At 36.6% G+C, this 12,039-nt stretch overlaps 1 long non-coding RNA gene across 4 annotated transcripts in view; it reads left to right on the top strand.

The window, feature by feature from the left end:
* The window catches only part of LOC128143118 (uncharacterized), a 31,571-nt gene extending 24,389 nt beyond the window's left edge, over window positions 1-7,182 (top strand). For 2 of the 4 annotated variants that reach the window (XR_008235620.1, XR_008235623.1), the window contains one exon: window positions 2,630-7,182. This is a non-coding gene — a long non-coding RNA (uncharacterized LOC128143118). Of the gene's footprint in view, window positions 1-883; window positions 936-2,629 lie in introns of all 4 variants that reach the window. The other 2 variants (XR_008235621.1, XR_008235622.1) reach the window with 2 other exon arrangements.
* The last annotated feature ends 4,857 nt before the right edge of the window (window positions 7,183-12,039 follow it).

Here is a 12,039-nt window from a genome sequence, read left to right as displayed (position 1 = left end):
CGTGTAGGACTGTCCTGGTTGGCAGAAGTCAAAGCTGGTTTAGGGACCATGATAAGAATTCAATAGTATGAGTGGCTGCATAGAAGAGCTTTTGTCTGTGACCTGTTTAGGAGTTGCTTCTAGATCTGGTGCATTTCATTGTTGTGTAGGAATTCAGTTTAATAATTGGTGAAGTGATTTTTTAGCCTTAAAATTGATACTTGTGCGAACTGGGTCCCATTGATTTCAGAATCATTCCAGAAGTTTGGTGTCTCTTGCACTGAACTGCTTTGAAGGTTGAGCTACTTAAAGTTACATTAAATTAATGATTCTGATAAATAAGTTCTGTACTGTCTTCTGAAAAAAGTTTTTTTTCTAGAAAATCAAGAAGATCCTACAGGCACTACACAAACTGAGTTTATAAGTCTTCTTAAAGTCTTTGTTGCTCACTATGTATTCCCACTGTTATGTTAATAATGCAGCCCTTCAGTTAACGCGCTAGTTATAGTCAAAGTTCTGTGCAAAAATGGTGAGCCTTGATCTGTATACTGAAAACCAGCGTAAGAAATCAAATCAGGAAAAGTAGTATGCTTTGCAAATATCAGTTTTCATTTCTATATGGCCTGAATATCTGCAGTTTCTGTAAACACTGCAAATTATGTATCAGGAGAAATGATCAACCACAACAAATGCATGTATTTCAATCCAGAACGCAAAAAACCACACAAACTTTGTTAGGTTATGCTGCACAGTAGTTGTTCATGTTAAATATTTCACAGTTCTGTACAAGACCCTGAATTTACCTGCTCAGGGCAGACTACTAAACAAGTTGCTAGATTCTATTTTTCTGAAATAATTGCTTTTAGGACATGGCGCTGTAATAAAATGTGCTGTCCTTCCGCAGGCATGCAGTCAACTACATATAGGTAACTGCAATCCAATCCATGTGGCAGCAGGTCTGTCAGAAATTTACTCTCTTTAATGCAAACCTTTACGGCAAAGATGAGTGTATTTTTGGTTTTGTATGTTTGCTTGTTTTATTTTGTTGTTGTTGTTTTCCTTTAGCTGAATACATCTCAGTTGCTGGTAGTTTCATTATTAGCTGGCTAATACTGAAATTGTTGCTTTCATTAAGTCAGTGTGGAGCTTGACTCCCACTGTTCTTTCAACTTCCATTAGCAACTATTTAATTGAAGCTCTTCATACAGTGTCTGTTTGACTGGGATGTGCTCAGTTTTTGAAAGAAAATTGCAGCTGTTGCATTTGGGCCATTTACATCTGTAGCAGAAGGTCACCTACGAGTTATGAGTGAAGTAGTGACACCTGAGGTCTTGTGGTTATTTATTTATTTATTTATTTATTCATGTAGAAAAATCCAGTTCAGTATGCCAAGAGCTACAGCTACAAATAATGGGGCTTTTCTAACTTCTCTGCCAGACTAGTCTCAAATTTAGATCCTGAGCACATAACCACCCTGTATGTTAATGCTATAATGTTTCCCAAGGTGCTGAAAGTCTTCTACTTCTGCAGTAAAATTCCCTGAACCAATCAATTCTTGATAGTGGGGAGTAGATCGATGTTTCTCTTATACTGGTACCCACCAGGAGTCATAATCTAGGGACCTCTTTTAGCTTTTCTGCACAGTCTGACCCGGCAATTATTTACTGTATGCTGAGCAGAGTATGTTCTGCATACAGCATAGCCAAAAAAGGCTGGTTAGAGCACTCACTATGGGTGCAGATGATGTAAGTCCAGTTCTTTTTCACCCTTCCCCTCACCTTGACAGCGTTTGAATGCATCTTTTCCAAGAGAGTGATTTAACCATGAGACTCTCTTTGGGTCTGCCTCTCAGATTTCTTAAATCTATTTCACTTGTACAACAAACCTTTTATCTGAGACAGGAATACTTCTTTCACCTGTCTAAGCTCTAAAACCTAGAGTCAATCTCTTGTCTGACTGTGTTTTAAGAATTCCTTCAAGGAGAAACATTTTCCACAGGGCAAGGCAGGCATATATCCATACTGTTTGCTTTTGGGTGGGTAGAGATACCAGCTTAGATTTATCTGACCAACAAGGGATTTGAATGCATCTCAGGTGAAAAGGAGCTATTGGATTACTCAGTTATTGGATAAAGGGAGGAGAATGCAATGCCACAAAGGACCTCTGAGAAATGGCTGGCTTATATGTGTTTTTAGAATTTTGTCATTGCTTGTTTGTGAATCCTGAGCAGCTGCTCTCTTCAGCCCTTATTAATGCAATAAGAATATAGTAATCACCCGTAAAATACCATGAATGAAAGGGAAAGAGGTTCTTAGCTTACTGATAGCTGCTGTGTGTGAGCACTGCTCTAAAAGCATTAAGAGATGTATCGGTGGCTAATGTAGATGGAGAGTGCATTTAATACTGTCAAAACAGACAGGGATACCAATTGTCCCATATATTTTCTTGTGAATTCCTCAGCACCCCTCTGTTAGAATCATTGGGAGATTACTTCATGTTTTTATTATGTAGGCATTATATAAGTAACTTTTCCCAAATAAATGTCTATTTTAATGGCTTTTTGGATATCACAAATGTATTAACACTAAAATAAGACAGATATTATTGTACTTTTGCTTGACTTTTGCTAAATCTTTGATTTACTTCCTAGGTTACCTGCTCCTTGCCTACTCATATGGTAAGTGTAGTCTTTTGGAAAAATTAAGGAATTGTATCCAATAATCCATTACAGTCTCTGCACCTCATACTGCATTAGAAGAAAAGTCAATAATGTAATGATGAGACCTATTTAACCTTTGATAATATTTCTTCATTGGAGCACTATCTTCCAAACTTGGTTAGGACTGTTACAAGAGGGAGTTTTCCAAGGCCTGCTGGGACTTCTTGTCTTGAGAATACTTTGATGTCTGATACCGGAATTACAGAAATGTCCAACATAATTTCTCTGAGCCCATATAGTATTTTACCTGATCTTCACAGCTGTCTTGCTTTGAATGAATATTGTCCTGAATCAGTTTGGGGTTTGTTTCTTTTCTTTTTTTTTTTTTTTCCTGGCAATACTGCAGCAGTTGCCCCATGTTAGTTTTAAATGTAAGATATAGTCTGTTCAGTTCAACATTGAATACTACTGTATGTTTTTTCCTGCACATTTTGTCCCTTGGAATGTGAAATCATCATGTGATGTACACTGATGACAGCAATGTTATCTCCAGGTTCTCTGGGCAGCCTCTATGTTGTTAGGAAAGTACCTATTTTATGACACTTCCATCAGTCCTCTCTGCTGTCCATAGTTTCCAGCTGTTGCTTGTTATCATGCTCCTTCCTCTACAGCTCTACTGTTCTCTCTTGTGAAGAGATATTGTTCTCCCTGTCCCTACTCGTGCACTATTTTTGTATTATGAGACTGCTGCTGTTGCTATTTCAGTTCTGTTTGGCTCATCTTCTGTGTATTGAGGCCACCTGATACAGGACTTCTGCTTTGGGAATGGTAAGTAACATTGCCTGCGCTTGAATCGGAGTGACAGTGTCTCTTCCCAGAAGCAGGCTCCTTTTATATGTTTGACTATTCTTTCTCTTATTAGTTCTCTTTTGAAGTCCACATATCTGCAGCATTCAGCAAACCTATCAACTGCTGTCATGAAAGCTTCATTCTTTACCTTTATTCCTAGCATTTTATTATAACAAGTGATTCTGTCTGAAACTGTTTCTTGAAGCAAGTCACAAGGAATAATAGACTACTCCAGCTTTTGAGACATGCTTTCCTGTCACTGTAAACTTAGACACAATAACTAGGAAGGAGCCTTAAAAAATAGTTTGATAATAGTTTGTTTCTTAATTAAAATAGATCTCAGTTAGCAGCTTGCCACTGCCAGTTGTTCTACTTGAATTGGTTTTCCTCACCCAATAATGAGAATCTGTCCCCTAGAAAGTTTGCCTAAGTTATTACCTTTTTGTAATTCGTCTAATAACATATAATATAATATAATATAATATTAACTAAGACAGGAAATTGTGACATTTATTGCACAAAACTGTTTTCTCTGAATGAAATATATTAAAATCCAGGAGGGAAGCTAACTTGTTCTGACACCACCACACAAGAGAACAGCACGTTATATAGCCCTCATGTATGTAATCATATTATCTTATTTAAATCTGGATCATTAACATTCTTTGCATTTTTATAAGCTTCAGAAGATAACCAGCTTATGCTGGTATAGAACATTGTATCTGGAGGAAAATTGCTCTCCTGTGAAATGGCAAAACTGATTAATATCCAGTATTGTAGCTTCTGAAAACAACTACACTATGTAGTTAACTATTTTACCCATACCCAAAAAAGGTAGTGATACATATTGAAGAGTAATTATGTAGTTGAAAAATAAATTTAAGGAAAACTGACTTTTGATCTAAAATTTATTTTTAAGAAAAAAATTGTCAAAGTTATCGTCAGGTTTTTTTAAGAAAAATGGAAAAAGAAAGATTAAAATGTCTATTTTTTAAAGATTTTGGTGAATGGTATATATCAAAGCATTTTTTTGAAAAAATGTTAACAAATGCATTTTTCACAAACAATTATTCTTCTAGGTTTGTTTCCTGCTTCTGAATTAAAAAATAGAACCAAACGCATAATGAGATTTTTCAGAAATTACTTTTCCCAGAATCATATTTTTGAATAGACCTAACACTCAAAATTTTAAATGTCTCCTTTTGCAAGCAACACTAGTCCAACTCAGTACCTACTGCACTTGAAGGCAGTATATGACTCATAGAGTCATACAATAATTTAAGATGGAAGGGATCTCTGAAGGTCATCTAGTCAAATCTTCCTCAAAGTGTGACTAACTTCAAAGTTAAATTAGTTTTTACAGGATATAGCTTTTCCAGAAAGACTTTATACAGGATCTAGACATCTGTGATTATATGCCTAAGTGAGCTTTTTACATGTATGTCGGGGCTCAAAACATGACTTACCACCAGGAAGGAATGTGAAGTTAGCTCTCACAGTTTGCGATGGCTTCCTATGTCTTCTCCAGTTGTGAAAGAGCTTTCAGTTTGAATCTCTGAAAAGAAAGTTTTGCTGTTCAGTAGCCAAATAAACACTCACTTAAGTCCATTTCACATTCCTAAAAATACTAATATTTATCTTTTTTCCTTGGGTTCAGTTATGAAGCTTGCTGCACATGTATGGATGAAAATCATAAATACAAGGATGTCCTTTACATGTTGTGCGAATACTTCATTTTGTCAGATTCTGCATGTGAGCATGATGAAGAAGGGAAGAAGTAACAGCTGTTGACCAACTTCTTTGCCATTCATGAGGGTTGAATGAGAAGTAGGAGTATGGAGTCAGGGTTGAGTGACTGTCAGGAGCACTGGCACAGAAGAGTGGAGGGAGTACAATCTGGTTCACACCTTTGCGGTGAGAGATTGGTACTACGCAGTCTTACTCTGAGTGACTCCTGCGGGTGCACTATTCCCCCAGCAATCAACGTTTGCATACGCTCTTATGACTCAAGCCCCCGCAAAATATTCACAGGAAATTTATGTATATACATATAACAAATGTGCTCTTGAATGTACCCTACAGAAAGATGGAAGACTTTAAGGGTGTCATAGTCTGTGTCTTAATTAGATATTCTCTTTTGAATTTCATCTAAAGATGCAAAAGCAGGTCCCAGAGCATGTCCTATTCATGCTGCAGTTCCTCGACTCATGTTTTCTAAAAGCCTCTAATACCACTTGATTTGTCAGTTGATATACATATGACTGAGGATTTAGTTTGAGGCTCTGAGAACCTGCACATTAGCACATGTCCAAAACTGCTTTTATACACATAAGGATTGTTTTTTATCATTTCATAACTTTTTAAAATTAACAAATATATACATAACTGTAGAGATATTTTGTGAAATGACATGGAAAAGCAGTTACAACAAAAAGGATAAAAAATCCACACACTTAGGCTGCCTTATTTAGTTTGTCAAAAACACTTGAACTGTTGAGTGAATCTAATGGAATTCAATGAATCTGCAAGTACATTTTCAGTCCATTGAAAATGACTGTTAATTCAAGGTTACTTCATAAAACTGAATCATGAGCAAAGATTATTTGGTGAAGATGAAAAAGGCAAAGAAATAAAACAAACAAGCAAATGGGTATTAACAACTTAGAAATTAGAACAAAGGAAAAATGTTAACAGAGATTTGTGCCAATAAAAAGTATTTTTTTTCTTACAGGGTCTTTCTTTGACTGTCATTGGCCTATCTATCTGCTCACTGTGTAGAAAAATTATCTATTGACTTCAATAGCAGTATTTCAATTCATGCAGGCAACCATTTCCACTTGAAAAAATCATAAATATAATTCATGAGTGTTTTCTTAGACAAATGGAATTGCAAAGCTATTCCTTTCTCCATATATTTTTCACCCAAATTCCATTTTAAAGTATTATTTTGAGCTAGCATTAAAATATGAATAAATTTAGTAACTCATAAGCTTTTGTGGTTATATTTTCTTTTACATATATTCTTATGAAAGAAACATTTGTCTTGTTAATTTTTCTTCATTTCTTGCCTTCAATTGGCATGTGAAGCACGAGATGCTTATAAGATTACAATTATCTACTCAGTAAGAAAGGTTATTTATCAAGTATAGAGTTACTGAAAACATAAAGGAATTAGTCTCTTTCTCCCCTTTGTTTTCTGTGCCTGTTGTTTCTGTTCCAATTCTCTAGCTAGAACTGAGTTGCTGTCTAGACAACTGTAATTCCATCTTTCTTTTACACAGGTAGTAAGATTAACTATTGATTTGGCCTACCCACAAAACTCCAAAATATAAATGCAAACTGTGTTTGCCAAAAGGAAATGGTGCCAGATTAAGCTCATATCTTTTAATGTTAAACTAGATAATTTTCAACATAAAGCAAATAGAGTAAGTTTATTGTAAGTTTACATACTCTACTTACTGTATAGGAAGTCTATTACATGGCAATTCTACTGGAATTTATATGCTCACACTTCAGTAAGTCATCTGAAATGGTATCACTTGGAAACCTTTTAGTTTAGCAGCAGAATGTAAATACTAATGGAGGAATGGTAAAGTGATCACATACTGGCTAAAGAGTGCACACAAAGAGAGCAAGCTAGAGGGAGACTGCTGGTGGAAGTTTCTGGTACTGGTCATAGGAAAAATGTCAGTTAATATTTCCATTTGTTACCTTGGAAAAATAAGTAGAAGTACAAAATTCACTGATAACAATTATATTGAGAAGACATTGTCAATAGATGGAATGCCATATCCAGGAAAAAAAAAAAAGGATGGCCATAATAAAAATGTTTTCAAATGTAACAGCATAAAATGCATGGGACTATATGCATAATAAAAACAACCAACAAGCTTTCTGTTACAAGGAAAAAAACTCATTTTCATATAACCAAGCAGCAAGCTGAAATAACAAAGCAGAAACCTAAATCCTGTCCTGAGAGGAATGATAACTCCGTCTTCCCCTTTCCATCCAAATACCCCATTAGACTACATCTCGCTCTGCTCCTTGGCATAGGGCCGCATGACTCTTGTGACCACAGGTCCCAGTGTAGAGCTTATAGAGGATATTAAAGAGGATAACCTGTGTATAGTCAGACACTCCTGGAAGATGAAAAATAACAGGTTAAATTTCCTTCATCTACGTAAGACCTAAAACATTGTTCTCTTTTCCTGCGTGTTTTGAGTGTCTACACAAAACCAGACACTTTTGCTGGCCTTTTAAAACACTGAATCCTGCTCAGTGTATGTAAAGGAGGCCAAATTCTGGACTCTGATTCCAAACTTGAAAGACAAGTATTGTTCAGCATTTCCTGCTGGCCAGCAGTATCTATCCCCATGCTCAAACAGGAGTTTTTGTGAAATGAATTTACATTCACTTTTAATGTGCCAGCATATGTTTCAGGTATCCTCATTGTTACTGTGAGGTATTGTGCTTCAAATGAGGCAGTAAAAAATTGCGCAGACAACACAGCTTCCTGAAGTGCCTTTCAGCAGCTGTACATGGTTGTGCAAGTGCTCCTGGTCTGTTTCAAAGAAACTAGACCAAGTGAGGATACAATGAAAGTATTTACAGTTAAAATATTTGTCTTGCATGAGATGGACTCAAAAGCTCAGAGAGGCCACAGTTTCATTATGAAGAAGCTTTGGCAATAACTGAAGTTTACGGCATTTCTGCCTCGCCACCCCTTGCCATTTGATCCCAGTCCTGCCCTATGGCTTGTTGCTCATTTGTATTGCAGGATTGTTTGTAATCCCAATCATTTCCATGATCTGGTTCGCACTACTGTATTGATCTGGATTACAAGCAACCCTGCAATACAAGTTAAATAAAAACTGTTCTTTTGTTTGTAATCTGGGTCTGGTTTATGATAAATTCAGAGCAAAACCTCACAAGCAGTTGAGCTGACACAACAGGAAGGGTAGATTGCTATGACACGGAAGTGGGAACGTTTTACAGAATCACAGAATGGCTGAGGCTGGGAGAGGCATCTGGAGGTCATCTGGTCCATTGCCCTGTGTAAGCAGGGCCACCTGCAACCAGTTTTCCAGGACTGTGTCCAGATGGAGTTTGAATATCTCCAAGGATGAAGACAGCACAGTCTCTCTGGGCAACCTGTGCCAGTGCTCCATCACCCTCACAGTAAAACATTTCAAGCTTCACTGTCATTAAATGTTTTGTGTGATGACAGCCTGCTCTAAATTAGAGCTAAGAAGCACTTCTAGAATTTCGTGACTGGCTCCCACCTCAGGTCTTACAGTAAAGACTTCGAGCTCCTGTGTCCGTGTAACCCTGCCTATGTCAGCCTGCCTGGATGCATCTATACTAGTCAGTTCTAGTATGCTTTGGAATGCTTTGGGGCATGGCAACGTGGTTGTCCTTGCTAGGCAACTCTCAGCAACTCTCCCTAAAAAAACCTCTTGGCCTGTTTTAGCTATTAATGTCCCCCAACAGCTCGCTGGCATGGCCTGTCAGTCAGAGCAGCTCAGGAGAATACCCAATGGGCAGTTTGCCTTTAGCTACCCAGTCTTGGCAATTTCTTAGTGTAGATCCAGCCATTCTGTGAATGACCTCAGTGCCTTCAGGTTTCTCAAGCATGTTTAATTTGCTGGTATATAAGTGACCCGTGTCTACAGGATATCTGAATGCGTGCTCAGCACTGTGACCTGAGCTTTAGTGCATTGAGATGCTTTACACGCCCTTGACTCCAGGCTCGGTATGCCATGTGTGTTAGGGTGATGGGGCAGGCAAGAATGCCAAAACTGCCTCTTTGCTTCTTGTCTTGGTTTCCTGGGAATATTTTCATTAACTCTTTCCTTTTAGAACTTGTCCAGAACTTGGGCTCTCTTTGTGGATTTACCTTTCTGAATGTTAGCCCTCGGGGCATGAAAATCAATTTCATTTCATTTTTTTAATTACCTACATCAGAGCGGATAATGTTGTAACACAGAAACATGATAAATAAACAAATCAGCTTGTTTAATTTTAGCTGAAGTACAACTTTTCAATGTGTTTTTAGCCTTCAAAGAATACTCTACAACTTAGGATAAAAAAAGCTCTGAGCAGAGATTTTTGATTGAAAACTGCAATTGCTATCTGTATTTCCAATGGATCTATTTCAGGGTGAGAATGAGAAAATGGACTTTTTGAAACCTCAGTATTTATTTTTAATTTCACCTGCATTTGAGACCTCCTGCTGGCCGCCGCCTTTGTGTTTTTCTCAATTTATATTCATTGTAAAACTGATTTTGGGAGAGAATCAATCACTAGGTTTGGAATGCTGATGAATTTCTGATCTTTAGCTGTACACTTCTTTAGCACAGTTATCTTTACACTATAAATATATATAACTCAAGAATGTACATTAGTAAGATAAGGTTCTTCTGTTTTAATAAAATGAGGATATCTGCATTTATTGCTCTCATAAGATCTTCAGGACAATATGAAGAGTTTGAAGTTATAGTACCATAACATAAAAGTGTTGTTCTACGAAGATATAAATAACAAAACCCAAGAACTATATTAAGATAATGTTCATATTTAGAAAATTCTTTTTGTACTCTGTTAGCATTGTTGTTCGATTGAATGTACAAATGGTTAATTATATAAATCTGTTCCATCATAACCTATTGAAGCCAGAAATGGCAACCCTCAGCTTCTTCTTTTATTCATATCTTGCAGCTGTCTTTGTACCACAGACAATTTTGAAACCCTATATTATTTTGCTGTATTTTTAAACTTCTCTGAGAAAGTTGTGTTATTTACACTTTTCATCATGTACTCTGAGTTCAAAAATAAATGAGATTCTCCTATACTTGTCTTTTCACTAACTTATTCTGTTCAGCCAATTGTTATATGATAACTTCCAATGCAGGGATTCATCCGAAGTGAGCACACCACGTAGACATACAGATACCAGACTACTGTCTATCCTTCTTAGTGAAATTAGCTATTGATTGCGGTTGGCTTTGTCCTTTATTTCTCTTTCTTACTGCAATAGCAAGGAAATGTAAGATGCATATTTATTGACTGGATGATTATAGGCTTGTGTGTAGCACTTTTATTTTAAAATATAAGCTTTTCTAAAAATGTTTGTGCTGTGGACTGACAACTACATTAGTAAAGTAGGAACTATGCTTTTAAAAATGTGGAATGTCCATGTATACAGTATTTTTACAACTAAAACAGAAAATGTGGCATGATTTATGGAGCAAGGAATTGCACATGCATGAAAATTGAATATAACAACCATATATTTTTCTTCAGATCATGTTCAAATCAGTTATTTTTTCTATGGGCTTAAATTCTTAGGAATTACTTCCTTTTAAATGCATTTTGTGCATAGCAGAAGCAGTAGAGGGACAATACATTCTTTCTGAACAACTTTCAATACAAAATACAGTGTTTGTGAAAGGCTTAGAATTAGCATGTTTGAGTGAAGATTTAAAATACTATAATAAAGATCATCCTTTCTGGTTCCATAAAAGAACAGCACACTTTCAAATTAATTTAATGCTTATGGAAAGCATAAAATTGACTGGTACAGAAGTGAAACTCTTATTTATTGTCACTGACTTTGCACAGAAAGGCAGAGGCAGAATAGGAGTCCCCCCTGAAGCAATGGTGTGTCTTACGTGTGATATGGAGAAAGATTTCCAAACATTTTACCTTTATGTCTCTGAAAAATCAGCCAATGAGGCTGTTGCTTGTGCAGATATGTAGTTAATATGGGCATGTAGCTATCACAAATTCAGATGAGAACTGTGCCAGGAAATTAAGTCAATGGGTTTGTACACTCTGTCAAGCAAAACTTCCAACTACTGACCTTTCACTTTTGACCACTCCGCAGTGCCTGAAGGAGAAAAGCTCTGTGGTCACTTCTCTATTGCCCAGATAATACAGTCGTGCTACACAGGACAATAAAAGCACATATTCAGCTAGGAAAACGTGCTAAAATATCACTCTAACTTCTTCAAATCCCCCAAAAGCCACAAACTCTTTCATTACTCTACTGAAGATACAGCTCTTAACTCTGCAACTTTCAGTTCTTTGAGAGCTGGTACATCTATACTATTTCCCTCTATTTCCAGCATTGCCGGTGGGTGGGGTAAAACATGCCTGCAAGTATTATTATTTATGCTTTCCAGAAATGTTGAAATTATTTACCTGTTCACTATATAGATAAGACTGCTTTGGCTGTCTAGCCCTTAAAGGCCTAAGGAGAAAGCAGAGAAGATATTCCCCTCCTTTCATCCAGAGATATTCTTTCATGACAATAAAAACATCTGCTTGCTTGTCAAAGATAGCACTGAAATATTTACACTATTAAAAAAAATCAGCATGAAGAAATCAGCTACATAAAAACATGTAGGAAAAAAAAAGCAAAAGGACCGATGATATAACTAAACAAGTAAGCACTTGTTAAACCATGCTGACTCTCTTTCGCTGTGCAAGACCAAATGAAAGTGAAAACACTTTAATCACACATATATGCCATTTTACAAATTTCACGACTT

Source organism: Harpia harpyja, chromosome 6 (assembly GCF_026419915.1).
Source record: "Harpia harpyja isolate bHarHar1 chromosome 6, bHarHar1 primary haplotype, whole genome shotgun sequence".
Lineage (NCBI taxonomy): Eukaryota > Metazoa > Chordata > Aves > Accipitriformes > Accipitridae > Harpia > Harpia harpyja.
This window is presented reverse-complemented; position numbering and strand designations above follow the sequence as displayed.